The 15478-nt window shown below is 34.2% G+C and overlaps 1 protein-coding gene and 1 non-coding gene across 2 annotated transcripts in view; both read left to right on the forward strand.

Annotated features, from left to right (window-relative positions):
* LOC118737645 overlaps window positions 1-15478 on the forward strand; it is a gene marked incomplete in the record, with an annotated part of 155003 nt that overhangs the window by 59673 nt on the left and 79852 nt on the right.
* On the forward strand, window positions 1868-1949 carry Trnas-gcu. The gene has a single exon. It is a non-coding gene; the product is annotated as a tRNA-Ser (tRNA).

The following is a 15478-nucleotide window of genomic DNA, read 5'->3' on the forward strand; positions in this document are numbered from 1 at the left end:
CGTCACTCAAAAAGTTCATAATTAGTGTAACACCGTGTTATTAATTTTTCAAATAAAAATTTTAAAACTGTTGTTGTTTTTATTTTTGATGCGCTTTGCTACTTTTTTCGTTTGGTAATTGATACATTTTTTGCAAGCTCGCGGCAACACTGCACTTGACTACATACACACTCAATACTGAGCCTAAATAAGTAAGTACACACATACATATGTACATATAAAATTGTAACTGCATATTATAGGACATATCGTCATATATAAATACATAGTATAAAGGTATTTACATACCTACATACATATTAAACTATGCAATTGTTTTTGCCTTTGACAATATGTGACTATGCCTAAGTGGTGGCAAGCGGGGCACAGTGGGAGATCGTAGCCAAATAAAAAAAAAAAAAATGAAAATAAAAACAAAACAAAAATATTTGAAATTGTTTAATAATCATTTTTATACAGAAGTGTATCTAATGAGGATTTCGTTACTTCTAAGAAATGTTGCCCTTCCACGTTGCAAAATGTGTTTGATGTTACATTGAATCCTGTAAGAGGGCAGGTTCTGCCCTCTTGCCCAGGGCAACCTTCTCTCCTGACAAAGCTTTCTAGTTGCCATCCGAATTTGGTTGACTTAAAAAAAAAAATTCATTTTCAACACCATAGCAAAAAAAAAAAATGAAAAATCAACGGTAATTTTTAGCTACTTGAAATTTGTACTTGTTATACTAAAATTGAATTTACTACAAAACTGCGTACTGCTTTTTTTTAAATTCTGAATAAAAAGATTGAAATTCTGACGACCATTTGATAAATTTTTGTCAACTCTGTGTAAGCTTTGCAACTTTTATTTATGTGGTTTCTGTTATGAATCGAACCATATTAAATGAAAATTATTAAAAATAAATAAATAAATATAAGCTGCATACAATGTAATTTAGAATTTTGCGCCCATTTTTTGCCCATGAGTATATCTGTATATATCAAGTTAGAGCACTCTAACTTGAATAGTTTTAAAAAACTTGTAATTAAACGTTTTTCAAAATCCTCGTCATCTACATGGGAATTGGGCGTATTTGTAGACAGATTAAGTTAATTTTAGCACTACTGAGTGATATTCATAAAAAAGCGTTTGTACGCAAATTGAGAATTATAAGTCCATTTTTTCTATTTATTGCCAACTTTTGTATGAAACGGTCCCACTGTGCGAGGTATGCAATGTGATTATTTTTTATGTGTTAACATTATTTCCGCTTAGTTGAATTCATTTTCGTATGCAAAAAAATCAAAATCGAAAAAAATGTTTGTCAGAATTTTTATCGGTCTTAAATTAATGGATTTTATACAAATAACAAAAAAAAAATATATATATATATAAATTAATGCCCGCGTTTTTCGATGTACACAATTTTTTGACACATGTTTAGAGACATACCTAAGTATCGCACATACATATGTACGTGCAACTGTTTAAATTCAAAAATATGTACATATTTAATCAGTGGTTCTGATATGCGAACTGTTTTTTCACAAATCTGCAATTTTTTTTTTAAATTTGTTTGCCGCCTATATAGGAACGTTGAACGCACATACATAGCTTTGTATTTACATACATATGTATGTATACACTTGACCTTATTGTTATTTTCTCTGTATATTAAGTATTTCTATTTTTGCTCATACCATTGCTATTTAACTTAAAAAAGAATGAGTTGACTAATGTTATTTTTATACTTTTGCTTTGCTTTGTTTATTCTTTTATTCATAGTCTCTTTTTGATAAGCTCGACGAGCAATGCCAGCCGCTAGCTAGTAGAATCGTCAACAAGAGAATTCGTTATAGCTAATAGTGTGTACGATAGTCGCGCACCAGTGACGAGGTGGCCGAGAGGTTAAGGCGTTGGACTGCTAATCCAATGTGCTCTGCACGCGTGGGTTCGAATCCCATCCTCGTCGCAGATTTTTTTTTTATAGTTTTTATTTTTTTTTCAAATATTCTAATTAACACTTACTTAATTGAAATTAAGTAGAAAATATTAATACATAAATTGTAATAAAGCTGATGACCATTTTAATATTTTGCACAAAGGTCCAAAGTTTTAGGCCGAAATATGTACATATGTATGTATATTTACAATAATTAGTTACGTAGTTAAGTACTTTGATGTAGCAGAACAATATAAACTGCGGCCTGAATTGCCTTGTTAGGCGAATGCTTTCCCTGTGGGGAAAGTCTCTAGTTCTGAACTGGTGCGCTTCTAGCAAATTAAGACCCAGTACTGGTTCGCGACAAATCTCTTTTGCATGCAAACAACTGGCGAATTTTATATGGCGATGTCCTAGGAAGTGTCCATTGCCCCACGCTGCATCCATTTTACGATAGTTCCGAACTCGTACTAAATTCTATTTGGAACCAGTTCTAAAATCGACAGACGAAAAAAGTTTCATGATTTTTTCAATATTTTCGGTTCTTCCGCGAGTGCAATTTTAATTTATTTGCAAAGAAATGTGTTTTCGATTTGAAATTAAATTTGTTTGATTGATTATAAATAAGAAATGTACGTTTGCATACCTTTGGCTGTAGCTGAGTTTGCAGAGGCGCTTGCTGCTATTGGTTAGATTTCAGAAGGTCCCAAGATATTAAAACGTAAACAGAAATTTTTGTTTTGTATTACCGAGCTATGAAACGCATCTGGGATATGTCAAATGAAAGCGTATTTAAACGAAAAGGCCGACAAAAACATACCTATGTACCACATCTCGCTGATTTTGTACTGGTGGGATCTAGTTACTATTGGACTGGTTCGTTTTTGGCGATAACGATCTAGTACGGAACTAGAAATTGGATCCACTAGTTCGCGGTTTCCCTGCAGGGTTACTACTAAAGGCTCGACCATTGGAGAGCATTAAAATGGTTTAATTTTTGTCTGACCTGAGCCCGTCAGTGACGGAAAATGTTTTCTCAAGTCTCATCGTACTTAAGGCTGAGCCGAAATTCTGACTCTGTGATCACACCTATCCTGTGTTCACATATCCAGCGGGTGGCTTGATGTCATTTCTATTTAATAGAATTCTATAATTTCTTTGGAAAGGGTAGCCGAAAAACCTGGCCCACCGTTCCCCAGTACTTGTTGCGTTCAGAGGAGAAATTGCGACCACAAAATGGTTATGGTCCGAAAACGAATCTGCTAGGTCCCGCAGCATATCGCTGTCACGGGCAACGATGAGGCCGACAGGCTTGCTGAAGAAGGCCCTTTGTCAGCAACCCTCCCTTAATGGAACGAATTGGCGAAATACTTGGGTGTCGTACGCGACACCAAACTGAGTTGGAGCGTTGATAAAGTCTACACAGCCTGTTATACATACTCAAGAAAACTCAGTACAGACTGGCGATTAAAGCAAAAGTTTGTCCACTAAATGCAGCTGACTATCATACGATCAATACTTACATACGGGGCGTTAGTTTGGTGGCCAGCAGTAGATAAACAATACAACGTCAGGAAACTAGACACTATACAAATGTAAAAATAATGTGATCCTGCATCAACTGCCAATAGAAGTCCATATCCGCAAAACCGCTGCATCGCCGGCAATCCCAATTCCACTGAAATATATTTTGATGGTGTGGGTGAGGGGGTGTTCTCAGAAACGTTGAATGTCTCGCTCTCTCGTTCGGGCTACCGAATTTTGCTGGCATCTTCCAAGCGGAAGGACTGGGAATCAAAAGGCCAGTAGAGAATCAGCTGGGAGCTGCGTAGGAGTGCGAAAAGAATACATATTCATAGAAAGCCAGGCGCCACTTCTAGCACTTGCCTCACCGGTAACAAAGTCCAAATCAGTCAGAAATTGCAAATGTGCGCACAGCTCGACGTTTGAGTTAATAAGTCGATATCACCGTCATCTGGGTTTCCGGAACATACATGGAAATGAGAGGGCTGACGAGTTTGCTAAGGCCGGAGCATCTCTTGATGAATCCCGAGCAAAAACAATAAACTGTCTTTTCGGACTCATCAATTCGTATGTATGGCCGATGCACGCTGGAACAACCTTCTAACCTGTAAAACTGCGAGGAACATATGGCCGCATTTTGACAAACAAAAGACAAAAGAACTTCTAAAAAAGTCGAGGAAAGCTATAGTCAAGCTAACAGCCACGATTACGGGACATTGATCCATTGGCGAAATGGGATTTTGGGGGAGTATGGAAACGATCCTACATTATCTTTGCGAGTGCCCAGCATTGGCAAAAATAAGACATGACACACTCGGGAGTTTTTTCATCCAAAATTTTAGGGAGATCTTTAAATGCACCACTACTGAATAGCTTCGTCGAAAAATCCAAATAGTTTGACGAAACCGACGAATCATAAAAGAAGGAAAAAAATCAAGGATCACAGAGAAAGCGTATGAAAGAAGTACTATAACCCAGCAGACATTGAGGTTAGTTATCGATTAGAGAATGATTGGAGAACTAGCCACATTCTTCAATCTCAAACGTTATAGAACGACTCGAAAAACTATCGAGAATCACAACGACCTAAACAAAAATGTGACATAGTTCTCGACCCGAGAAAATATTAGTTTTCTAATAGATCTCGAATGGGTTTCGAATATGAATTTCATACTGCTGTTTTGCTTTATTACGTTACGAGACTGCGTTTGCTGGGGAGCACTAATTTGGTCATGTGCTCAGGTGACGCTTCTACCAACCAACTAATCAACGCCATGGAAGTTAATGATCTCTTTCGGAAGCCACGTAGTGGTTAGCCAGTTCAACCTAATCTAACCTAATGCAATATTGTAAGCAGAACATGCATCGTTTCATACCTTTGTTTTGGCTTCAAAATGGGCGTGCATTCAATGCAAGATGAATGCCAAATCTCTGGGTGAATGGTGATTAATTTAAAACAGATGGCGACATTGTATTAAGTGAGATTAACAAAGAAAAACTGATTTTGATCGTGGAATATGCTCAAGAGATGCTGCTAGAAACCAACTGCTATGCGGAGTCAATAATACACATATACACTAGGCGACAAATGAAAGTTACACCTTGTTCTAATATAATATTCACAATTATTTTCATGCAATTTTTTTTGCGTTATTTATTTATGAAAATATATTTAATTTTGTAATATAAACCATATATCAAAGTTTCACACTTAGGGTGTGTGTGAATCGGTAACAAAGTTCTATGGGGAAAGCTGTTGAATAATATTTTTACTATGGTGAGACAGTTTTGCCAATCTGCTGTGTGAAATGAAATCTTTTGATAGCCGCAGATTTATTCGGAATAAACTATTACAAATTGAAGTGAAATTAATATTTTAAGAAAACATCTACCATCACTGATTGCAATTCATCAATTTAAGCTTTTGTTTTACGAAAAATTAGACACAGCAACAATCTTTGCGATTGTCAAAATTTTATATGCATTTGTCAAAAATTTTACTAGCCTCATGAGCTACTGAAATTTTATTCACCTCATAGTTGTCAAAAATTTACTTGCCGCAAACTTTGTTACCGATTGAGACACGCCCTTAATATAAAATTAACAAAAATTTCACCAAAATTTTCAAATTTTTACTAAGAATTTGTAGAAAATTTCGAGTACGCAGTTTTGTAGCCCATTCAATTTTGGGCTAATAAAGTGCAAGTTTTAACCGGCTACAAAATGGCTTTGATTATTGAGAATTTTTTTAAGAGACGATTTTTGCACTTTTTCCATATAAGCATGAATTTGTTATAAAATAAAATACGGGAGACCGTTAGCAGCAGAAATTCTAGAAATTCTTAATAAAAAGTTGAAAATGTGGATGAAATTTTTGTGAATAGTCAGAATTTTTCTAAGAAATCTAATTAAAAAGCTTGAAATGTTTACGAAAGTTTATTGTTTTTGTTTTGAATAGTGCACATAGTTTAAAACTTGGATTTATTAGGTTTTTGTTAAAGAATAAACTATATTTTTATAAAAAACAACCATATATATGACTAAAGAACTGGATATTATTTAACTAAAAAATGAATATTTAATAACATGCCAAAGTATGTAATAGGCATTTGAAAAAAATTTGCCCGGTCGCAAATACATACAAATATTTTACATTGTACATGTATTTTAAAACTTTTTTTTGCAACTAAATTCACATATTTATTTGCCTTTTTCAGCTCGTAATATGTACTTACTTGTAATATACCTAAGTATTTTCTTTATTTTTTTTACGATTTGTGCTCTCCTTTGTGATTCTCGATTTCTTTTGTTCAAAATTTTTTTTGAACACCATTTTGGTTTTTCGATTTTCATTGTCACCCTCAGCTATTGTTTTTTTTGCTGCTGGTGACAATGTTAAATTAGCACTTTTCAGTTTTTTTCTTGTTTAGTAAATTTTTTTTTTATTTACATTTTTTACACGCCGCGCCGTTTTGTGCCGTTGCACATTTCTATTACTTTCATTTATTATTCATTCAATGTTTGCTTTTATCTGTTACTCATTGTTATGCAGCAGCAGCAGCAGCACACTCAGCAGTGTAAATAGAAGAGAGTTGTATTTTATTTTTTTGTTACTTTATTGCTTTATTTTTATATTTGTTTTATTTCGCATTTTTTGTTTTGCACTGTACATTGTTGTTGCTAACGCGCTATATATGTAGCTGGCTTAATTAAGAGAACAGCTGTTCTAAGCATGCCAGCGCGGATTGCGGCTCCTATCAATCAAATGTAGCAATCCTTCTGCGGCTTAAGCTCCTGGGGAAAGAACGGTAAACGAGTAAATTGATTGGAAACAATGCAGAATCGCTTGAATTGCATGCTTCATCGTCCGACACTAGTGGATCTGTGACCTTACATATTTTATCTCGCTATCATTTTTTGTAGTTTGTGTTGTTGTATTCACATCTCGCTTGGGTTTTTTCATACCCGAGGGCACCTGTGCACCTGAGCGTTTAAACATTTACGCAAAATGGTTGTTTGTAACAGCTTATCAATTCTGTTTGTCCTTCAGCCTCGAGTAGAAAGTAAAATACAGAGTTGGGTATCGACAATCGGAATAATTGGATAGTAATTACGCGCACGTCCCTCTCGCTTGAATATGGCCGTGGCACCGTTATGAATTCCGAATAACCGCCTAAGTTTTTTCTCTTAAATTAGGTTAGGCTGAAATTTTTGCCTGAATTCAATAGAGGAGAGAGGCACACTTGGCGCATTATGATGCTGCCTAACAGCTCTTATTCCAGATATGGCCCGCTGTCTTAGAAGTAGAACCTGTTGTTAAATTAATAAATTTGAGAATTCTTGAATGTCTGCTGCGCTTAGGTTCGCCAGACACACTAAAGACTTGAAGGTGAAATTAGCGTCTTGTAGCACCTACTGGTGCGGGGCAATGACTGAGGTTCCATGTCATGGCCAGTGGGGTAGAATCTGGAAAAATTTAGTAGATTTAAAAAGATTGTGGTCGATCTCAGTTTAAGTATAGTTTATTTATTTATTTTTCTTTTTTATGTATTATGAAAGCGGAATATAATGACTAATTATAGTGTCGGATAATTTAATAGGCACGCAACATTTTGGTAAGTTTTGACAATTTTTCATATGTTTGTTTAATCTTAATCTATTAATTTGTTTATGAGGCTTAGGTAGGGCTTAGTATCTAACAAAAACCATGTAAATCCAGATTTCAAACTTTGTGGAAAAATTATAAAAATTCTAGAAAGTTTCAACTAAATTCCAAATTTTTTTATTAGAAATTCTTGATAAATTAGTATTATAAATTTAAATTAAATTTTAACAAAGCGCTAGCTTGAAGTTGCCGAAAAATCGCGTAGATGTTTTAAGCAATTTTTTTGACAGGCTCGCATTTCCTTCCATATAAAAAATGTTCGAACATCTTTTGAACGATGCCTGCATTTTCGCAGGTGTTACCAGCCTTTTTTCGCATAGTTTTTAATGTTGGAAAATTCACTCTCTGTTTGAAAAATAATTCAGTAGTCCGGAAGCCTAAGACAGATATTCAAGGAGAGGTACTTTGATTTTATACCGCTATCTACACTTTGAAACTATCAGTGTAAATGGTTGCAGAGTTATCTACATACATATATACGTGCGACTGCAGTGTAATCCCCGTGGGAATTTTTTTGATGTGGCTTATGGGCGGCAAAGTGACCAACAGCTGTATTGAGTCTTAATGCAGTGCTTCTACGCCTTTGCAAAGCCTTGTACAATATATCGAGCCCTAACCGCCAAAATAACGTAAGCGAAATTTTTAAAAAATTTTCTTTTTGATGCACAAGTGCATCTAGATGCTCTAGTAATATTTCTGCATCAAAAACATAATTATAAAAATGTCGCTTACGTTATTTTGGTGGTTGGGGCCCGATGTTGTACAAATTTAGGCTAGCATTAAACAAATTTTCTATATATATATTTTTTTTTGCTTTTGGGAGTATGATTCCGGGTTTGACCGAAAACGGTTAAGTGTCATTCAATCTTTTAGTCTTTATTTATACTTTCTTTGCATAATTTGTATGCATATATGCATACCTTTTGCTTTTGTGTATTTTTTCTTTGTTGGAAATTTCATTTCAATCACCTCAGCCTAATTGGCTCTTCAAACAATACCAGCAACGGCACACATTCAAGTGCACTCCAGTAGAGGCAAATAAACTTACTTATTTTTTATACAAATATCATTCAACCAATCGTTTGTATACTCATTGAACTAATCAAATGTGGAAAATTTTGCAATTTTTTTTTTTACATTTTTAATATTTTTCTCCTGTCGTTAAACTGTTTTATACTCCAAAACTAAATGGTATAATATCTCTAAATATGTAGACTGCCGGGCAAAACTGAGTAAAAGACATAAAGATTTTTTTTTAATAGTTACAATATTTTTTTTATAAAATTATTGTTCATGCTTTTATGAAAACTATTTAAATCAAATTTTCAAACCTTAGATATAAATATATATATAATTTAGAAAAATTCCACAAACTTTTGGGTATGCAAATACACGGCTTAGGAAATTTTCGTAAAATAAATGCAAGTTTTGAGCGGCTAAAAATCGCTTGATTTCTAATAATAGCTGATATAAAACTGATTGTTCTGATATGCAGTTCTGTTCTGTAAAACTCCCTCATAGCAAAAGCCGTCGCTTCTCTATAAACATTTTGGCGAACTCATAACCAACCTTATTGGGATTTAATGTTCGTAATTCACCGCAGTCTTCATTTTTTAATAAATTTTTACTTAAAACCAAAAAAAATGTATTTTTGTGAACCTTTCTTTATAACATTTCAAATATTTTTTTGTAATTTTTTCGTTTTGGGGAACCATACAATTGTTTCTAACTAGTCTTTGTTATATAACATTTATTAACTGGAACAGGGGAATACATTTTCTTCTAAATTGCCACTTTTTCTGCATTTGGCAGTAAAAAAATTATTATAATCAAATAAAAATTCACAAATCAGGCTCAACTGGTCTCTTGCAAGCTTTAATAAAAAAATTATCAAATTAAGTGAAAAAATGAAGGCTACAGTGAATTACGAACACTAAATGCCAGTTTAGAACCACTGTGCAGCAGGGGGTTTATTGTTCTCTTTCCGTGGAACTGAAAACTCAGCGTGCAACACGATCCTGGGTACAACTTTTCCTGTGCTTTATAGATTGTGCAAAGATTACCAATTAAATAGAAACCCTTAAGTGTGGTGCGAAACAAACTGGCGAAGGTTTTCATTATATTTTATAAGGAACATTTTTATTTTTCATATTCTGTGTTTAAAAATTTACCTCTGAAAAATGCAGAGCTGATTTAAAGGACAGTTTTAGAAATAAAGGGCAAAAGGCGTCCTTTATTTTGAAAAAAAATTATAAAGGACAGGGGGTTAAAATAAAGGACTGTCCTTTAAAATAAAGGACGGATGGTCACCGTAAATATACTATATATTGGAAATACACTCGAGATGGGTTAAAAAAAAATAAAAAAAATGGCAACCATAGTAACAAGAGAGAAAGTGAAATCCAGCTTATTCTCGAAGGGAAATATAAGACAATCACTCTCTCTCTCATTAAAATTTCAATTCGATAACGGGCGGGATCTCAAATTCATGAGGAAGGAAAATTAAATTGGATAACGAAGGTACCGTTTTGCTGGAGAATGGTCTTGTTCTCGAATCGAATACTAACCTGTGCTATATTCGTTATTGGAGGTGAGACTCGAAAAACAAATTATTTGTCCAATCATTTTCGAATTGTTAGCCAAGCCCAATGTTTAATGGGTTAGCACACGGAAGTTTATACAAGTTGAATCGAGTCGGTTAAAAAATAGTGTTGCAAAGGGGGAAAACAGCACTATTGTGATTGAGCTTTGGGAAAATACTTAAGGAAATTTGTATTAAAAACGAAACCCTTATATTTTTGATTTGTTTTTTAAACAAATATGTATGCTACAAAATACATTAGTAAAATTGTCAAAAGGCAAAATTTCTTTAAAAGAAATATAAAAAAAAGGTAAAAAGTACGGGAACGCTTTTCGTGGAAAAATTTGTAATTCTCTAAAATTCGTCGTAGACGCCATTTTTTTTTACATATGTAGCTGTTATTATCACTCAGCGACTTACTAAAGTATTCACAAATCTCTGACTGCTGTATATACATAAGTATGTATTTATCTAGAAACAATTATATATCAATATAATTTGCATTATCTCGCAAAATTCCTTAATTTTAAGCCTAAATTTTAGTAGGAACATCCAACCTAAGTCTACTATCTCTCTCTCGCTCTCCGCATTGGGCAACGACACAATTCGGCCAAGACTCGTGTGTGGCGCGTGCCTCTCTTGTAGCCATTTTGCTCCTAGCATAGCATTGCTTTTCCTTATGTACGAGTATTTAATATACATATGACAAATTAGATCGCTCTCTTCGCTAGCCTTACTTCACGTATAGCGGATGATATTTGCAGCTGAAAAAAAAAAATTCCTTACCCGATTTATTTTTAGGACGTATTCTTCAACGCAATCAAATCGATGAAAACTTCTACTAGACCAAGGCGAGCGTGTACTCGTATTTAGACGGCGCGAGCACATCGTGGCTGAAAGGTACTCGCGCGGCAAGTCGGCAAAGTGGAAAATCGGGAAAAATACTATGTGCGATTTCTTAGTGTGTGCATAATTAGATTGGAGGCAGCAACAAAGGAGGAATATATAAAGTATTTTTAAAATTTTCACAGTTCGTGTAACGCCTACGTTGCGTCAGGAAAAATATGAAAAATTACTGGTTCTTAAAAAGGATTTTCGTACATAGTGCTTGAAAAATAAAATGTACTGTGAATTTTAACCATATTCCAATCAAAGCTAGTGAAGTTATAAGCGGTTAGTTATCGATAAAAAGTGCTTATACATTCATCCCAATTGTGTATCTATAATAAAATTGTGTCGAACAGTGTGTGCTGCAAGCTCGCATACATAGATACGTATGTATGCAAGTACAAACCTCATATGTATAGTGGTGGGAAAAAATATAGCAGCACACATTTTGACAAGTTTTAATATATAATTTTTTTGTTATTAAATTGGGATTATTTTTTGATAAAAATAGTTAATTTTTCAAAACAAAAAAAAAACAAAAGAACATGTAAATCGACGTTTCAAACTTTGTGAAATATTAAAAAAAAATCAATAAACTTTCGTAACAGTTTCGAGCTTTTTACTCAGAGTCTTTCTAGGAAATCTAATTAAAAAAGCTCGAAATTTTTACTAAAGTTTGTAATTTTTTTTTGTAATATTGCAAAAAATTTTAAACGTGGATTTACATATTTTGATAACAAAATAACAAAAAATTGAATAACCAAAAAATTATATGCTAAAACTTCTCAAAATGTAGTGTGCGGCTATAATTATTTCCACCACTGTATGTACAAAGGCTTATAGTATTTTTGCTGTTGCTTGTATCTTTTGGATTGAATTTAAATTTGTGATTTCGGCACGAGTCCACCATACAGATCGCCTGCATGTGGATGGCCCAACAGCTTTCCGCTTTACGCTTTGCGCTCTCGTTCCTGGTCGCGCGCCCTCCTGCCTGCCTCTCGCCACAAATTTATATCGTCAGATCGCTGCATACTATAACATATGTACATACATATGTAAATGCTTTTCAACTGAAAATTCTTCTTGCGTGTTAGCTAAAAGTTATTTTTGAAAAACATTTCACTTATACATATGTACATACTATATGTACATGTGTATGTATATATTTTGAAATAATGCACGACTACCAGCAACTTTGTGACCGCATGTGTTATGCACATAGTTCGTGTACGTCGTGGATGTGTGTGTGTGTGTGTGTATATGCATTTGTGTGTGTTTCAAAATCTCCGAAATTTTCGTGACGTCTTGTTAAATTTTCGGTAGTATCTAATATACTCGTACATAGAGTGAAAATATGGCAATTAGTGTGTATTGAAGTAGCAAGTACCTACCGAAGAATAATAGCCCAACCCAAAACCAATTTAAACCAATTCGCTGAAAGGAGCAAAAAGAAGAAAAAGAAAAGCGTAAAAAGTGCAGTGAAATCGATTAATTGTCGCAGTGCTCATTTCAAGTTTAATCGTTTTGAAAATACCTACATACATACATACATATGTAAAAAAACGCGAGGCGTTTCGTGAGTTTCAGCATCTGAGCCGCTGCCTCAACCTTAAAATCACCATCAGCATTATCCGACCGCTACAGTCGCCTCTGTCCATGGACAATTTTTCAGAGCGCATCTTCACCGCTATCAACTTGGATTAATTCGAAAAATATAACGACTAGCAGACGGTAACTACTATATACATACATATGTATATAAGTATGTATGTAAGCTTAGCGAAATTCGTTGTTCATTCTTACTGCATGAATCACTAATTATTCTTTTGGCTGCTGAGCACCCCCAAATCAGCTCTATCTATATCTACCTGTGTCCGCGAGCATTTCTTAGCTTTTCGCGTCACCGTGTGTGCCGAACACGTAAGCTGATTGAGAATGTGTTCTGATAACATTTTCGTAGCATTCATTCGTAGCAAAATGTATTCAAAGTCACGATTACGTTGTACAACAATTTCTGTTGTGTGATGTCATTGTTATTATTGGTTTATTTTTTTGAACTAAGTGAAAACTTTAAATGTAAGTAAAATGTTTAGATTAGCGCTGTGTATCAACTACAGATACTTTTTTTTGTACTTGGGCTCCCAATGAAAATCATTAACTGGCCAATAAGCATAGACTGGCGTACCCGGCGAACTTCATCTCGTCCAAAATTTATTTTTTTTTTATTTAGAACATTTTGGTCTAACATTTCACAAAAAATTCACGTAGCGATCTCCAGTGGCACTCTGATCTCTTCTGATTATTATTTTGTGGTCGTCAGTAGAAATATTCGTCTCGGCAGCTGCGTTTGATCCTTGTTCCTCTTGAGTTCGTCTTTGCGAGGTATGCACTCAAAGCTGTTCGCTAACTTAGATGCGCTGCTGGCGGTTTTGATTTGTACGCCTAATCGCGTATATCATTTAAATTGTGACTGCGTTAACCAATGTTTCTTTTTTAGATCTGCGGAAAAATAGTTTTCAAACACTGAAGAAGAATTTGATCTTTCTTCGAAGCAATTGAGCCATTACTGCAAAGTAAATGCAAGCGTTAAACGTTCTTATTTTGTATTTTTGATGAGCATCTGGATGTAATTCTCCATCAAAATCAAATAAAAAAAAAATAAAAAAATCCCTTACGTTTTTTTGGCGGTTAGGGATCGATAAATTTTTCATATCCAGCGTGTGTAAATGGGAGCGCAGAGAATTTACAACGCACTCTAACTTAACCTAACCTGCAAAATTTTTTAGCCTTGATACCATTTTGAACTTGGGAAACCGTTTCAATTCCAATACATAAATATTGCGATCAAAAAAAAAAAAAAATAAAAAAAACTAAAACTTTCTTATACAAAATTTACGGAAAATCAATTTTTCCAGAATTTTCTACTTTTCGTATATTATTTTTTTTATTTGCACAACGTGAAAGGTTTCCTTGGGCAGAGATAATTACGCAACAATAGACAGCGCATTAGAATGATCCGTTCTAGAGTTATGCTCGTTCTTATGTAAGAAACTTTGTTTTATACTTACACATATTTGGAGATAAAATTTTTAGATAGTTGGCAACTCTCTTCATAATTATTACACCCGATTTACATGATTCAAAAACTTGAAAGCAATTTTGGCTCATTGACTTTTGTGTCTTCTATTTGCTTCAATTCTGTTGAATTCACGTTTTTGGTTATTTAAATGGGTCACAATGAAAATGTCAAAAGCAAAGCAAGAAAGTTGAAACGACTTGACGGTACAGATCAGGGATATTGCGAATATTAGCATTCGGATTCGTTATGCGAATGATTCGTATCATTTTACACATTTGCATTCAGTATTCGCAATGGCATCAAATGATACGAATGTTTTGCGATTGCGGACAATAACCGGCTTTTAGCTTCAGGCGCTAAACGGTTAAGTAGTATATCAATCAAATTGACGGGCCTTCAACAAGTACTGTTAAAAGACTTATAAGCAATCTAGAAATAATAATAATAATACTAGATTAAAACGCTGTAAAGGTTAAGCACTCGTTCAATATTCAAATTGCAGACTGGAATTCAATACTTGAATTGTGTAAAAGCAGTCTTACTTCTGGGTAAAAGTACGTTTCCACGAGCTTTAAATTGGGCAATTTTGATTATCAATTTCAATTTGAAATTGTAAATATTCACACGACAAATTGAATTTCAAAACCAATTTCAATCATAGTTGTTTACCAAAAAAATTTAAAATTAAATGATCAAGTGATATTCCCTAACTTCTTTTCAAATCAATCTACGATCATTACGGAGCCTCCGAAACTAGAAAATATGATAAAAAATTAAATGATTTAAGGTGAAGGGCAATTGGAGAATATTTTAGCGTCAGAATCAGTATCAATCCTTTGACCAGGAAACCGGCTTTCTTAATGAACTATTCCCTTGGCGGCTTATATATGTATATACCTATCTTGCTTAGCCATAGGCATTATTTCATCTACTCATCTCGTCTATTAAATGTTCATCGCGAGCGGCATGTGTCTCCATCGTTAAAAAATTGTGTCTCTTTTACTTACTTTTTGCTCAGTACAGTTACTTGCTCAGTTTAGTTATTAAAGATAAGATAAAGATAGAAAGGCAGTAGTTGAATGATCTGTTGAGGTCAAATATCTTGGTATTACCCCTGGAACTCCCACTTAGACACAACTTTTAGTAAAGTCGCTTTCGTTGCTTAGTGCCCAATAGGGATGGAAAAACCGATTCCAATTCCACTCTGGAATCGAAGATTTTCTCGAAATAATCGATTTTAGAGAACCGATTCTAAATCACCGAGCCTAACCTAATCTAATCACCGACCCCAAAAACTCTTCGATACGAAGTCAAATGAAGTT

This window comes from Rhagoletis pomonella, unplaced genomic scaffold, assembly GCF_013731165.1.
Source record: "Rhagoletis pomonella isolate Grant_MI unplaced genomic scaffold, Rhpom_1.0 Rhpom_scaffold_00004, whole genome shotgun sequence".
In the NCBI taxonomy this organism is placed as follows: domain Eukaryota; kingdom Metazoa; phylum Arthropoda; class Insecta; order Diptera; family Tephritidae; genus Rhagoletis; species Rhagoletis pomonella.